The sequence below is a fragment of the Cornus florida genome, unplaced genomic scaffold, assembly GCF_030987335.1.
Source record: "Cornus florida cultivar Cherokee Brave unplaced genomic scaffold, ASM3098733v1 CherokeeBrave_3.0.0_Hap2_Chr10, whole genome shotgun sequence".
In the NCBI taxonomy this organism is placed as follows: Eukaryota; Viridiplantae; Streptophyta; class Magnoliopsida; order Cornales; family Cornaceae; genus Cornus; species Cornus florida.
The window spans coordinates 14,382,284-14,397,645 of NW_026775580.1; the positions used below are offsets into that span (position 1 = coordinate 14,382,284).

General features: G+C 36.1%; 1 non-coding gene and 2 pseudogenes across 1 annotated transcript; 1 reads left to right on the forward strand and 2 right to left on the reverse strand.

Moving 5' to 3' along the window:
- Positions 1–2,131: 2,131 nt before the first annotated feature.
- On the forward strand, positions 2,132–2,230 carry LOC132280539 (small nucleolar RNA R71; annotated as a pseudogene).
- A 7,351-nt stretch (positions 2,231–9,581) lies between these two features.
- Positions 9,582–9,687, reverse strand: LOC132280615 (small nucleolar RNA R71). Its single transcript, XR_009471624.1, has one exon. It is a non-coding gene; the product is annotated as a small nucleolar RNA R71 (small nucleolar RNA).
- A 4,899-nt stretch (positions 9,688–14,586) lies between these two features.
- Positions 14,587–14,685, reverse strand: LOC132280271 (small nucleolar RNA R71; annotated as a pseudogene).
- Between the last annotated feature and the right edge of the window lie 677 nt (positions 14,686–15,362).

Sequence of the window (15,362 nt, forward strand, 5' to 3'; positions counted from 1 at the left end):
CTCAAAAATCGTGCAAAACATATTTCAAGCCCAATTGAAGGTGTGCTCGTGGTGCAATCATTTAGAGCTCCTAGTGCATGAGGTCTGACAATTGGGTGTGACAATTGAGCTACCTATATAAGGAAATTGGCTATTTTTAGTAAAGAGGTTGGTTAGTTAGATATTGGCTAGAGATTAGAGAGAGAATATACACATTTTGGGGAGGATTCTTCCAACTTCTAAGGTTTCTACCAAGAACACCAAGGGGAGGAAGATGAATTCAACTATGAAGAAAGCCTTTGAGAGTTGGATGACAACAACCATGAGTGGCTAGATCATTATCTTGGGGCTAGAGATGGCCCTAGGCTTACTTCCTAAACTTTAGTACTTTGTAATTAGTGGGGATTTGTGTTGTAAATATTGTATTGACCTCATGTTTATATAAATCTTGTTTCTAAATGATTTGTATGGTTTTATGCTTCCATTTAATCTTTTAATTCTATTCGTATGTCTATGTGTGATGGAATGGATGATTATGAGTTTACACAAGATTCTTTACATTTGATGCATGTTTATGTGTATTAAAATAATGAATTTAGTGTTGGTCAATGCATTGTGCTCAATTAATTACTCTTATATTTTATTTGATGGATTGTGCTACCTCATTAGTTTAATTAGTTTAATTTTTTGTGTGTGTATTAATTGTGGGTTTGTTGAATGGTTAATGGCTAAATTTGATAGGTTGTTCTACTTACTAGATTGATTAGACAATGTATACTTATATTATCATCCATGCTTAGTATTTCAATTAATGACACCCACACTTGATTTACAACATGGAATCCCCCTAAATTGACAAGTATTAGATGTTTAGTGAGGTAAAGCCTAGTAGTGAATTCTATGTCCCAAGGCTTGTCTCTCATTCTCTACACCTTATTTACTTTAGTTTATTTTACATTGTTTTTAATTAATCATAGTTTAATTCAACCACCAAACCCCTCTCTTTGATCATTCGACCTACTAATCCAATTTTGATTCCGTAGTATCTTGCAAATCCCTTGGGACGGACGATCCATTTTCATTCATACTACATAGTATAGTGTTAAGTGATTTTTATAAATTTTAAATCTGATGGCCACTTCTCACACTCACACTTTTTACATCATTTTGAGGTATCGACCACTGACACACCACCACTTCTCAAGGTGGTTATAGCTTGTACTTGCTCATGTGGAGGGCATTCCAATGTAAGACTTGCTTCCACCATATAATGTGCCTTGGGATTTTTCTCAGGTTGGCTAGGCAACTTGCCTCTCTCTCTTGCATTCATGGAATTAGTTATTTTCCCGATTCGGGATTTAAACTTTGAGATAGATTGAGAATGAGAGTGTAGCAATTGATTGTTCGCTTCTAAGCCACCTAAAGCCACCAAGACCTTATCCTCAAAAGTAGAATTCCTAGGAGGTGCTTGAGATTGATGAGAGTGCACTTGAGAATTGTAAGCTTGAGGGTGAGAGAATTGATTTATATTTTGATGATGATAGGAGGATGGATGCATGGAATTTTTGAGAATTTTCATTTCTTATATGAGGAGGCACATACTTTCCTTAGTAGTTTTTGACTTTGTGGAGGGTTTGTACCAGCTCCTTGGTTTTTCCAAGAAAAGTGTGAAGTCTCACTCCATCCCGGAATATAAGCATTAGTGTAAGGATGGGCGAATGTGGCATTGACTTATTCATGTTGCTCTCTTGAAAAGGCTTGTCCTTGAGGACAATTGGAAGCGTTATGATTGTAATTAAAACAAGTCATGCACACTTTATTTTGGGGATGAAAAGAGTAGAATGATTGGATTGCCGATTTTTTACTCAACAAAAATTGGTCAAGTCTTCGGGTAAGAGTTTTAACTTCGGCAACAATCTCCATTAAACTCTTTACTTGACACAAATTTGAGTTTTTCCCACCCACATTAGAACTATGACTTACTTGAGAGGATTGAGATTTATGCACTGAATTTTCGCTTATATTTTCAAAGGGGCGCTAAATGTCGTCGTCATGTTTTCCAAAATATGAACCTCCACGTGAAGCATCCACTATACCCTTGTGGGTATCGGATAAGCTCTCGTAGAAGTATTGTTCTAATTGCTATTTTGGAATGTCATGATGTGGACACTTCCTTAGCAACTCTTTCAATTTCTCCCATGCTTCATGTAAAAGTTCCCCATCCCCATGATAAAATTCCCTTATTGCGGTTCTCATTGCATTGGTTCTAGAGGCGGGGTAATACGTTTTTCAAGCATTCATTTTGCATTTAAGCCCATGGGGTTATGGTATTCACCCCCAAATTGTTAAACAATACTTGGCCTTGTCCTGAAGAGTAAGAGGAAAGAGCATTAACTTAAGGACCTCTTCCGGGACATCCGTGATTTTTACGGTGGAGTACACCTCAAGAAACTCATCCAAATGCTTATAAGGTTCTTCATTGTTCAATCCATAGAAAAGTGGGCACATTTAGATGATGGAGGGTTTAATTTCATAGTGATCAACCCTAAAATATGGCAATTGAATGCATGTAGGTGCGTTGTACACATTAGGAGAGTAATGGTCACGAATGACCATTGAAGGATTTGGAGCTTGTACTTCGAGAGGAAATTGACCTAGAGGAGGATATTGGATAAAATTGGGGTCTAGATAACCAAGATTCTCATTGAGGTTTTCCATTAGAATGATGATGATGATGAGTGGAAGAGATTTCACGAGAAATGGTCAACACACCAATAAGTATCACAAATATCAACACTTCTCCTCCACAACAACCAATCAATCAACAACAAGCCTCCACATACATTGTTCCCATACTCCCATGCTTTGAACAATATAAGAAATAAAATTAGCCTCCACATGGGCCGATGATTCAATAATATAAGTAGGGCCTCCACACGGGCCGATGATCAATTAAATAAAAGAGTTTAAGATACGCTCACAAAGGTCCTTAAGCATGGCCGATGATTCAATAATATAAGTAGGGCCTCACACGGGCCAATGATGAATTAAGTAAAAGAGTATAAGATACGCTCACAAAGGTCCTTAAGCAACTTCAATTTCCAATGCTAGCCTTAAGCTCCAATGATTGCTTCAAGATCCAATCTTTGCTTCCCTTAGCTCCAAGTACCTAATGGACAAGTAATAAGTAAGAAAACAAAAATAAAAAGTAAAAACAAGGATCAAAAGAGTAGTAATTCCTATTTAAATTCCAAATACGACGTTGGTAATCCCCGGCAACGGCGCCAAAACTTGACGAGTGCTTAGTCACTTTATAATTGTCAAATTAAGAGAGTGTAGTTCAAGAAGCCTTTAGTCAAATTTAAATTTATAAAACCACTACTACTACTACTACTACTAATGTAGCATAGAGAGCGGGGATCATCCCAAGAGACCGCAAGCATATTTTGGAATCAAATTTTGATTAATAGGTCAAATGATCAAAAAGAGGGTTGGTTGGTTTAATTAAACTACAATTGGATTGAAAACATGCAATATAAATAAGCTAAAATATGATTAAGGTGAGAGAATAGAAGAGAAGTCTTAGGGCATTGAAATTACTGTTAAGCTTTTCTTCTAAACCATTAGTCTTTGACAAATTTTGGGGGAAATTAAATGTTGTAAACCAAGTGTGTGCTAATAATTGAATCAATGAGCATGGATGACTAAGCAAGTGTGAATTTTCTACTTAGGCTAGTGTGTAGCACAACCCATTAAGTGAAGACATTAATCATTCAATAAACCCATAATTGTAGCACATAACAATCTAGAGAAATGTACATCATGTGACAAAAAGCATGGACCATCAAATGAAAGCATGGATTATCTACCTATCTGGGAATTTGAATGCAATTACACTACAATTACACTAATGACAAGAAAATTAAACTAATTAACTAAGGTTGTAGAATAATCCATCAAGCATAAGTATAACCCATTAAATCAATCACAAGTGTAACCAATAAGCACTATGCATAACCATCACTAGATTCACAATTCCAACACACATAGACATGCATCAACTTTATAGAATCTAATGTAAAGACAAAACTATCCATTTCATCACATATAGACATGTAATTAAATTGAAAGATTAATTAGAAGAATATACGTATGTTAAGACCTAAAGTGATGCTTCTATCCATTGTTAAACTAATTTATATTTATTATGTGTTTATAGGTACTTTCCCAAAAAAATGGTTAAAACCGAGACTTTATGATGAAAAGACCGATATCGAAGCTTACAGAGTTGCTGCTGGTCAATCAAAGCAAGCCGAGAGCTAAAATGGTGAAGTTTGGTGGAATTTAAGTGCCAAGGCTCGAGCTCTACAAGAAAACAAAAAAATCAACCAAGGCATTAAAGCTCGAGCTTTGACCTCTAGAGCTCGAGCCCTATATAAGGGTGCTTGAGCCTTACCTCAGGGTGCTCGAGCCTTTGTTTAAAAGCTTAAGTCTGAGGCGTCAGAATTTGAAGAGTCGATTTCAAAGAAAGCCAAGCTCCCAGGGCCTTATGCTAGACCTTAAGGGATCGAGCATTATCACTCAGAGCTTGAGCCCTAAGCCAAAAGCTCGAGCTTTGCACCTAAAGCTTGAGTACTGTCACTTAGAGCTCGAGCCCTAAGCCAAAAGTATAAGCTTTGCACCTAAAGCTTGAGCACTGTGAAGAAAAGATCGAGCACTATTAAAAGGAAGAAAAACCCAAAAATATTCTAAGTGTTGATGAAAAAGATGCTTCAGAAAATAGTTGAAGAAATTTGACTAAGTACAAAAGTAAAGATCGAGCACCATTCTCTAAAGCTTGAGCCATGTTCAAGAAAGCTCGAGCTTTGCTTCCAAAGCTCAAGCCCGTGCCAAATAGCTCGAGCTCTACTTCTAAAGCTCGAGCCATCCATGACAGATTGGAATTATAACTTACGGGATTTATACTTTTTAAGTCTAATTTCACTCAAGATGCGCCAGAAGACCTAAAAGCCCGCCAGAACCTTAATTCTTCTATAAAAGAAGGCACAAGGCCACAGAAGAATTATCTTTTTCTCTCGTATTATTTTAGAGTTCTCATATTGTAGTGGCAGCTTTTAGGATTTCCATAACCTTAGAATGTGAAGATCATGAGAAGAGAAGTGTCGTCTGTAACGATGAAGACCATAACAAAATAGATGATATTCTGCATTGTCATGAGTAGCTAATTCCTCTCTTAGGGCACTGATGTAACCTGATCTGAGTACTATGGTTTGATTATTTTAACTTTGGGAATTTCAATAAATTGTATATTTTTTATTGCATGATTCTGAGTAATTGAGTCAACTCAATTGGATTTCAATGTTTTAAATAATTTTTGAATATTTAATACCTTATCTTAGATTTAAGTATTCATTAATTATTCTCAACCCATTCTTACTGGACGATATCTGGTGGAGGCCTATCGGACATAAGAATGGATATCATGCAATGGTGTTCCAATGTTTTTTTATAAATGAATGTTTTCATAGTCTATGCTTAGGAAAGATGGATTATACTGCAAAATTAGTTAAAGTAGTTAGAAGTAGGTAGGTGGATAGTCAATGCTAATCGCATATAGGTTATAGTTAATTGAAATTTATAAAACATCTTTATTTAAAAACTAAATTAAACGAATTTTATTGAGTTTAATTCATATAAAATATAAATTGTCGAAATCCCAAAGTTGAACGATTAACCATAGTATGAGGTTCGTGGTAAAGTCAAAACCCTAAAACATTCTCTCTCTAATCTCTTTAATTTAATTCAAGTTTAATTTTATTTTATGTTCGTGACAACCAATCAATCAAATCCAATCAGTTACCTGTAGACCAAAAAGAATTAGATTAGTTAGAAACAAAACAAAGAACACTGAGCACACATCAATTTTTGGCGCCGTTGCCGGGGAGATTTGTTTATTTGTTTAGTTTTTAATTAGTTTATTTTTGGTTTATCAGTCTTCAGACTTTCTGATATCTCACCTTATTTCTTTTTCTTTTCAAGTACAGAAAATTAGCAGTGAGGATAAAGACGCTTAAGGGATAAAAAGCTTCGGTTTATAAAACCTTTTGTGAGTTTTTACTGTTTTCTTTAACTTGGAATATTTGTTTTTATTTGTATTAGTGGAATTAGTGCATGTTAACTCGTCATTCTTAGTTAGAACCATTGATCTTGTATGACCCTGAAATAGAGAAAACTCTTAGTCAACTTAGAAAACTTCAAAAGCATTCAAATTTGATAGGAAGTTCCTCTATTAATAACATGGCTGATGATCGTAATGCACCGGGTAATGGATAACGAGTGCCACAAGCACCTATTCTTCCACAACAATTAATGGATCACTTCATTCTCACTTCATATACAACCCCTTCATGCTTTGTCTTTCCAGATGTTAATGCAACCCATTATGAAATCAAGCCTGCTATGATTCAAATGCTTCCTACTTTCCATGGGTTTGTAACAGCAGATCCTTATACGCACTTGGATGTATTTTTGGAATTGTGTTCAACTACCAAGTTGACTACTCTTTCCAATTATTCATTCAGAATGTGACTTTTCCAATTCTCTCTCAAGGACAAAGCAAGAACTTGGTTGCAGTACCTTCCATCTAATTCGATATCTATATGGGACATATTGCAACAAGAGTTCTTGAAAAAGTACTACATGATAAGTACTCAAATGTGACGCATTTTAGCACCTAAGCTAGAGTATTTTAGTCCATTCATATATCTTACTTTTATGTTTTAATACTTATTTGTGTTTTTACCTATTTCAGGTCAATAAAGTTCAAACAGGCTAAGAAGACCCATTTAGCTCACATTTTGAGTTAAGGAGCAAATCTGGAAAGAAGTTAGAAAAATTGCATCAGTGGAACTTTGATCGATCGAAGGAAGTCCTGATCGATCGAAGAAAGTTATAATCGATCGAAATCAAGGCGGTGCCAGCTTAGTAATCTGAATAAGGCCAAGAAGATATTTTCATGACATGTTAGCTTTGATTGATTGAAGCAAGTGTTTGATCGATCGAAAATCCTTCGATAGATCGAAATGATTGCTGGCAGTGTGCTGTCTAATTCCCCGAGCGCGCTCGGACTCTACCTACTTTTATAGCTGCTAATTTCCACCAATCAGAGGCATTATTTCTGACTTGATGCCTACTGAAAGAGGCTTGTAAGAGATTAATTAAACAAATTTGTAAAGTTTCATCTAGTAGATATTTTTTTACCAATGATAGAAATAGTTTCTCTCTCTTGAACTAGGGTTTTGGGAAAAAAGCAAGGATGAAGAAGATGATGACAATCTCCAAGCTAACCCTTGAGGGTTGCATGGCCACTACAATGAGTGGCTAAATCCTTCTCTTGGGGCTAGAGATAGCCCATAGGCTTGCTGCCTAAACCTAACTTTTGTATATTTTTTAGGATTTTAGTTGTAATTGATGTTTTGACAATGAATAAATATAGATCTTATAATTTTTACATGATTTGTATGGATTAATGCTTTTAATTGATCATTTAATTCTATCCATATGTTTATGTATACTAGAATGAATGTTCATGTGTTTTTATCTAGATTTAATGAAATTGATGCATGTCTATGTGTGTTGATGTTATAAATCTAGTGATGGTCAAGGCATGGTGCTTAATTGATTACTCTTATGGTTTATTTGATGGTTCATACTTATTTCTTGATAGATTGTACCACATCCTTAGTTTAGTTAGCTTCATTTTCATGTCATTAACTTAGCTGTAGTGTAATTACTTTAATTTCTTAGATAGGTGGATAATCCATTCTTGTTGTTTGATGTTTCATACTTAAGAGTGCAAGAAATACATTTCTCTAGATTATTGTGTGTGCACTAATTGTGGTTTAATTAAATAGTTATTGGTCTCATTTGATAGGTTGTGCTATTCACTAGATTGATTAGACAATCTATGCTTATTTGCCTTCCATGCTTAGTTTTCAATTGGTGACACACACACACACATTTTACAACATGAATTTCCTCATTAATTTATAATTGCTAGTGTTTGGTGAAGTGAAGCTTAGTGGTGAACTCTAAGCCCTAAGACCTTTCTCTCATATTACTTTCTTTAATTTCGAGATTGTCACTTAATTGCATTGTTTTAATTGAACCGTTAGTTTAATTAATCAAACAAAACCTCTATTTTGATTATTCGACATACTAATCCAACATTAGTTCCAAAATACCCTTCATTTCCCTTGGGACGATCCCTACTCACTATTGCTACGTTAGTAGTTAGTAGTGGCAGTGGCATTCTACAAATTTAAACTTGGCCATATTTCATCACACCAGATTGATATTTGGTTGTGGATCGACAACAGGTCACACCAAGTTTTGGCGCCGTTGCCGGGGATTGGCAACGCCGTATTTTGGAATTAATTAGGAATTAGTATTCCTTTGATCTTGTTTTTATTTTTATTTTACTTTGTTTACTTATTGTGTTTGTTCTTGATTGGCTAGGTACTTGGAACCAAGGAAGTGAAGCATAGAAATTCTAAAGCAAAGAAGCAAGCTAAGCTAAACAAAATCATAAAAAGCTAAAAAAAAAAAATTTGCAAAGCAAAGCAAGGCAAACGAAAAATATTTTGAAGTTACTTAAGGACCCTTTGTGAGCTTTTCTAACTCTCTTACTTAGTTAAATTGTCGGCCCGCGTGGTGGCAATCTTTATTTTCATTGTTTATCGTCGGCCCGCAAGGAGGCAATTTATTTCTTGCATTTGTTGAAAGCATGGGAGTATGGGATCAATGTATATGGAGGTTTGTTGTTGATTGACTTGTTGTGGAGGAGAAGTGTTTGCTACTTACTATTTGTTGAGTTGTTGCTTGTTTTGATTATGCATGCATGGTCATAGGTCTTTGAATCTTACTCTTGTCCCATTAAATTTTAACCTTGAATCAATTGTTCGTAATCCAAGGGGAAGGGGTAATTCAAGTGACTCCATTTCATCAATGGAGGAACATAATGAGGACCATGTTGAGGACCTTGGTTACATTGACCAATAAGGCTTTCTTCACCCTCATGTGCATCATCAACATGATAATATTTAAGTACCATTAGGCACCTTCATTCCACAACAACAAGTCCAAGTTCCAATGGGAATGCCAAGGCCATTTTTTGTACCACCTCCTCCTCCCGTTGTTCAAGTAAATCATGGTGCTCGTGTAAAGCCACCAATTATATATCCTCCCTTACTTTAAGAGACCATTATGTGCCCAATGAGTATAATGCACGAACATGCATTCAACTCCCTCTATTTAGAGCACACCATTATGAGATTAAACCACAAACAATCCAAATGCTTTCCAATTACCATGGGCTACCAAATGAAGAACCTTATAAACATTTGGATGAATTTCTTGAAGTATGTTCCACTATGAAATACATAGACATGCTGGAAGAAGTTTTGAGGTTAAAACTCTTCCCTTTCACCCTAAAGGATAAAGTAAAATACTGGTTTAGCAATTTGAGACCTTTTTCTATCACTACTTGGGCAGAGATGCAACAAGAGTTCTTGAAAAAGTGCTATCTGGTGTTAAAGACCAATGCAATGAGAACTTCAATTCGTGAATTTTCTCAAGGGGGTGGGGAAATGTTTCATGAGGCATGGGAGCATTTGAATGATTTGATTAGGAAATGCCCACACATAACATTCCTAAATCGCAAGTAATTCAATTCTTCTTTGAAAGTTTGTTAGACAACTATAAAGGTATGGTTGATGCTTCTATGGTTGTTTCTTATCTTGATAGGCATGAAGATGATGTGTGGTGCTTATATGAGAGCATGAGTGAGACTTCAATGCATCGATCTTTATCATCTAAAAATGGTAGAAATATAGGTGGAAGGAAGAATGTAGGAATATATCAAGTTAACCATTCTAATGATATAGTCGCCGAAGTGAAGTCTTTATCCTAAAGGTTTAATCAATTTTGACCAACCAAAATTCGGCCAACTAAGTGTCTTCCTCCCCTAATCATACTGATCATCCTTCCAATGAATCATGCATGACTTTTTCTAGTCTTTTGCATTATACTTCCAATTGTCTTCATGGACATGTGCAAAGTGAACACCATGAACAAATGAATACCGAGTGGAGGAACCAAGGGAATAATCCCTATGGAACTCACTATAATCCCGAGTGGAGGAACCATCCAAACTTCTCTTGGAAAAGCCAAGGGGAAGGCTCAAACCCTCCCCAAAGTGGTTTCCAAAGCAAGTATGTTCCTCCCACAATGCGACGCCAAGGTTCCCAAGGTTATCGATTAGTTTACCAAACATCACATGGAAACCAATTTTCAAACTCTCATTTTTCAAGCCAATCATCATATTCTCAAGGTAATTTAAGAAGTCCCGCATTTGAAGAGAAAGTTTTATCCGCTTTAGACATTTTGAAATCAAATACTCAATTGCTTCATTCCCATTCCCAATCAATTGTAAAGCTAGAAACCCAAGTTGGGTAAATAGCTAGCACGTTGAAAGCAAGGGAGAAAGGGAAAATGCCTTTCAATCCATCACTAAAGCAACAATTTGTTGTGGAGACCAATTCCTCTTCGAAAGGTCATACACTTGAACATATGAATATGGTGACCACTTTGAGAAGTGGAAGAGTTTTTGACAACCAAATTGGTATTTCCAATGAAAAGAGTGAACTGGTACAACCTGAAGTTGACACCCGTCCCGTCTCACACCCCATTCCTTCTTAATTGATTGTGAAAGATTCCATTGTTGAAAATGTTTTAAAGAATGATTTTGAAAATGCTTTTGAGCCTAAGGCTCCATTTCTGGATGCTTTAAAAGCATCCACCTCTCTTGAAAAGCAACAAAGCAAGGTAAATAAAATCATTGATGTATTTAGGTAAGTAAAAATCAATCTTCCTCTCTTAGATGCAATTCGACAAATTTCGGCTTATGCCAAATTTTTAAAAGATTTTTGCATCCTTAAAAGGAAAAACAAAAGCCAAGCACCGAGAAAAAGTTGTTTTAACCAAATAAGTAAGCTTTATCTTGCAACACAACACCCTCCCAAAATTCAAAGACCCCGGTTCACTGACTACTTCATGCACTTTAGTGATCATGCTATCAATCGGGCTCTTCTTGATTTAGGAGTGAGTGTGAATCTTCTCCCGTATTCGGTTTATGTTCAATTGGGCTTAGGTGATTTGAAACCGACGTCGGTAGTTTTGCAACTAGCTGACTGATCAATTAAGAAGCCCCGAGGTATCATTGAAGATCTTTTGATTAAAATTGACAAGTTCTTCCCGGTTGATTTTGTTGTCATTAACACGGAGCCGGTCCCTAATCCTAAGAGCCAAATTCTCGTTATCCTTAGCCGTCCCTTCTTGGCTACTGCTAATGCCAACATCAATTGTAGGACGGGGATAATGAAGATTTCATTTGGTCACATGAAAGTAAAGTTGAACATTTTTAATCCAACCCCCAATTCTATGGACAAACATGAAGATATATGTGTTGTTAAATGATGAGCGTTGAAAAGTGCACATTTAAACCCCTTAAGCTTAGTTATTCTAAGACCTTTATCTATCTTACTTTCCCATTTTAGACTAATTTTGTGTTATTTCCCTTTTTAGATGCTTATCCCCAAAATAAGCTAATTCAGTTAAATAAGAGCTTAAAAGAAGCTAACTCAAGCTGGATAGAAGAAAGGAGCAAAGTGGAAGCAGATTGAAGCAAAGTCTGGAAATTCAGTAGGTTCGATCGATCTCAATAACACTTCGATCGATCGAAAGTCCAACGATCTAGACTCTCTAAGATGGATCCGAGCTCTTTTATCCTTATTCAAAGATCCCACAAAGTTCGATCGATCCAACAATTCTCAGATCGATAAAAAAGATTCCATCTTATCCTATTGTACCACCCTACCTACCACTTTTGTCTCATTCCCCAAAATATCTCAAGTCTGTCCTTATCCAAAAAGGTGCCGCCTAGGGAGGATCAATCCAGCCAAAGTTTGATAGATCTCAGCCATGTTCGGTCGATCACAGTACAGGTTCAATTGATCAAACCCTCTTAAATCCAAAAAAAATATACCTCCAGCTCATTAAAAGTTGTCTTAGTGTGCAATCATTGGAGGAGCCCTTGTGTACAAGCCTAGACCATTGGGTGTGATATTTGAGCTACCTATATAAGGATTATGAGCCACTTTTATATACATGTTTTAGAGAGATAGTTTTTGAGAGTCTTAGATACAACTCTTAAAGAGGAAGAAAAGAGAAGAAGAGGCTAGAGACATTCTTGAGAGGTTTTCCATCTTCCTCAAGAAGAAGAGCATTTCTACCATGGAGATAGCCCTTGAGAGTTGGAGGACACCATTCATGAGTGGCTAGACATCCTCTTGGGGCTAGAGTTAGCCCTAAGAATGCTTTCTTTACCATAATTTATGTATTTTTGAGGGGATTTGTGTTGTAATACATGTTTTAACATATTTTTATACATAGATCTTGTATATTCAATGATTTGTGTGATTTAATTCTTCCAATTAATCATTTCATTCTATCCATATGTCTATGTAAGCTAGGATAGATATTTATGTGCTTATCTTTATCTCTTGTGTTGTTGATGAATGTATATGTGTGTTGATGCTATAGATCTAGAGATTGTCAAGACATAGTACTTAATATAATGCTCTTGTGGTTTATTTGATGGTTCATACTCATTTCTTAATGGATTGTGCCTCTCCCTTAGTCTAATTAGTTTAATTTCCATGTCATTAGCTTAGATGTAGTGTAGCTACCCTAGTTGTTAAATGTGAGGACAATCCATGCTTGTTGTTTGATGTTCCACATTTCTGAATGCAAGTAGTATATTTCTCTAATTTTGTGATGTATTTGGATTGTGAGCTTAAAGAAGGATTAATGACTTAGTTTGATGTATTGTGTAATTCATTGTGTTGTTTAGACAATATATACTTAATTGGTAATCCATGCTTGTTAAAACAACCACACACATTCACTATTGTTGCAACATATGTTTTTCCCCTCATTAATTGTGAATTGAGCGTAGAGAAAGGTGATGCTTAGTGGTGATCTCTAAATCCCAAGATCTCTCTCTTGTTTTCTCTATCCTTTAATTACTTGTTTTATATTGATTTTGTTTGATCTTAATTTTAGTTTAATCAACCAAACAACCTACCTTTGATCACTCGACCTACTAACCCTAAGCATTGTTCCATTACTAGTAGCCCTTCAATCCCTTGGGATGATCCCTACTCACCCTTTTTTATATTTTTAGTTAATGGTAGTAGTGGTATTTATAAATGTAAAACTTGGCTACATTGCACATTCACTATCTTTTGCACATCTTTAGACGTTGGTGTGACGACACACCAAGTTTTTGGCGCCGTTGCCGGAGATCTAATTGGCAACGCTATGTTTTGGAAACAATTAGGGATTAGTACTCTTTTGATCGTGTCTTTTCTTTATTTTATTTTTGGTTACTTATTGTGTTTGTTCTTATTTGGGTAGGTGAAATTGAGCAAGGAGGTTTACCAAAGGAGAATTCAAAGCAAGGAGCTAAGCTAAGCTAAGCACAAAAAGGACTAAAAATCTAAAAAAAATGCAAAGCATTGCAAAGTTTGGAAGTTAAAAATAAATTGAAGTTGCTTAAGGGCCTTTTGTGAGATCTTTCTAACTCAAGCTCTAGTTAAATCGTCGGCCCGCGTGGAGGCTTGTTTTTCATTTCTTAGATAAATCCTGAGCCCGCGTGGAGGCAATTTACTTTTCTTTGCATGTTGTTTAAGCATGGGAGCATGGGATCATTGTATGTGGAGATTTATTGATTGATTTTTTGAGGGGGCGAAGTGATTGCTACTTGCTTGTTATTTGCTTTGCTAGAGTATGCATGGTCGTAGATCATTAAATCCTACTCTTGTCCCTCCTAATTTGCATCTTGAATTGGTTGTTCGTAATCCTATGGGGAGAGGTAGTTCTCATCACTCCATTTCACCAATGGAGGATTTGAATGACGACCATGTGAAGGACCTTGGTCACATAGACCAACAAGGCAACCTCCACCCTAATGTTTTCATTAAAATGTTCAAGTACCATTAAGCATGCCTAGACCATTCATTCACCCACAACAACAAGGCTAAGTTCCATTGGGAATGCCTCGGCCAATATTTGCTCCCCAACGCCCTATAATTCAGGCTAATCAAGGTGTTCGTTTAGCAACACCAATTGCGAATCCTCCCATTGCATTAAGAGACTATTATGTGCCTAATGAGTACAATGCACCCACTTGCATTCAATTACCTCCATTTAGAGCACATCACTATGAAATTAAACCACAAACTATCATAGACTTCCTAGTGAAGAACCTTATAAGCATTTGGAAGAGTTTCTTGAAGTGTGTTCCACCGTGAAATACACAGATATGCCGGAAAAAGTGTTAAGGCTTAAACTTTTTGCTTTTACCCTTAAAGACAAGGCAAAATATTGGTTCAACAATCTTAGGCCTTTTTCGATAACTTCTTGGGCGGAAATGCAACAAGAGTTCTTGAAAAAGTACTATTTGGTTTCTAAGACCAACGCCATGAGAACTTCAATTAGAGAATTTTCTTAAGCGGATGGGGAAATATTTCATGAAGCATGGGAAAGGTTTAATGATTTACTTAGAAAGTGCCCTCATCATGACATACCTAAGTGGCAACTAGTCCAATATTTCTTTAAAAGTTTACCGGATAATCACAAGGGTATGGTTGATGCATCCATGGGTGGTTCTTATCTTCATAAACATGAAAATGATGTGTGGCAATTGTATGAAAGTATGAGTGAAAATTCCATGCATAGGTCCTTATCTTCTAAAAATTGTAGAAACCTAGGCGGAAGGAAGAATGTCGGCTTGTATCAAGTTGACAACTCTAATGATATAGCCGCCAAGATGAAGTCCTTGTCTCAAAAGTTTGATCAATTTTTGATCAACCAAAATTTGGCAAATCAAGTATCTTCTTCCCCTACTCATATTCATCATCGTGTATCTAATGAATCTTGCAAGACTTATCCAAGTGTCGTGTATTCTACTTCCAATTATCCCCATGGACATGTGTAAAGTGAGCCCTATGAGCAAGTCAATGCTACATTTATTAATCAAGGGAATAATCCCTATGACACTCATTACAATTCAAGTTGGAGGAACCATCCAAATTTTTCTTGGAAAAGCCGAGGGGAAGGCTCAAACCCTCCCCAAGATGGTTTTCAAGGGAAGTATGTTCCCCCACCAATTCAAGGCCAAGGTTCCCAAGGTTTTAAATCATCATCATTTCAATCACATAGCAATCAATTTTCTAATTCTCATTTGCCTAATCAACCATAAT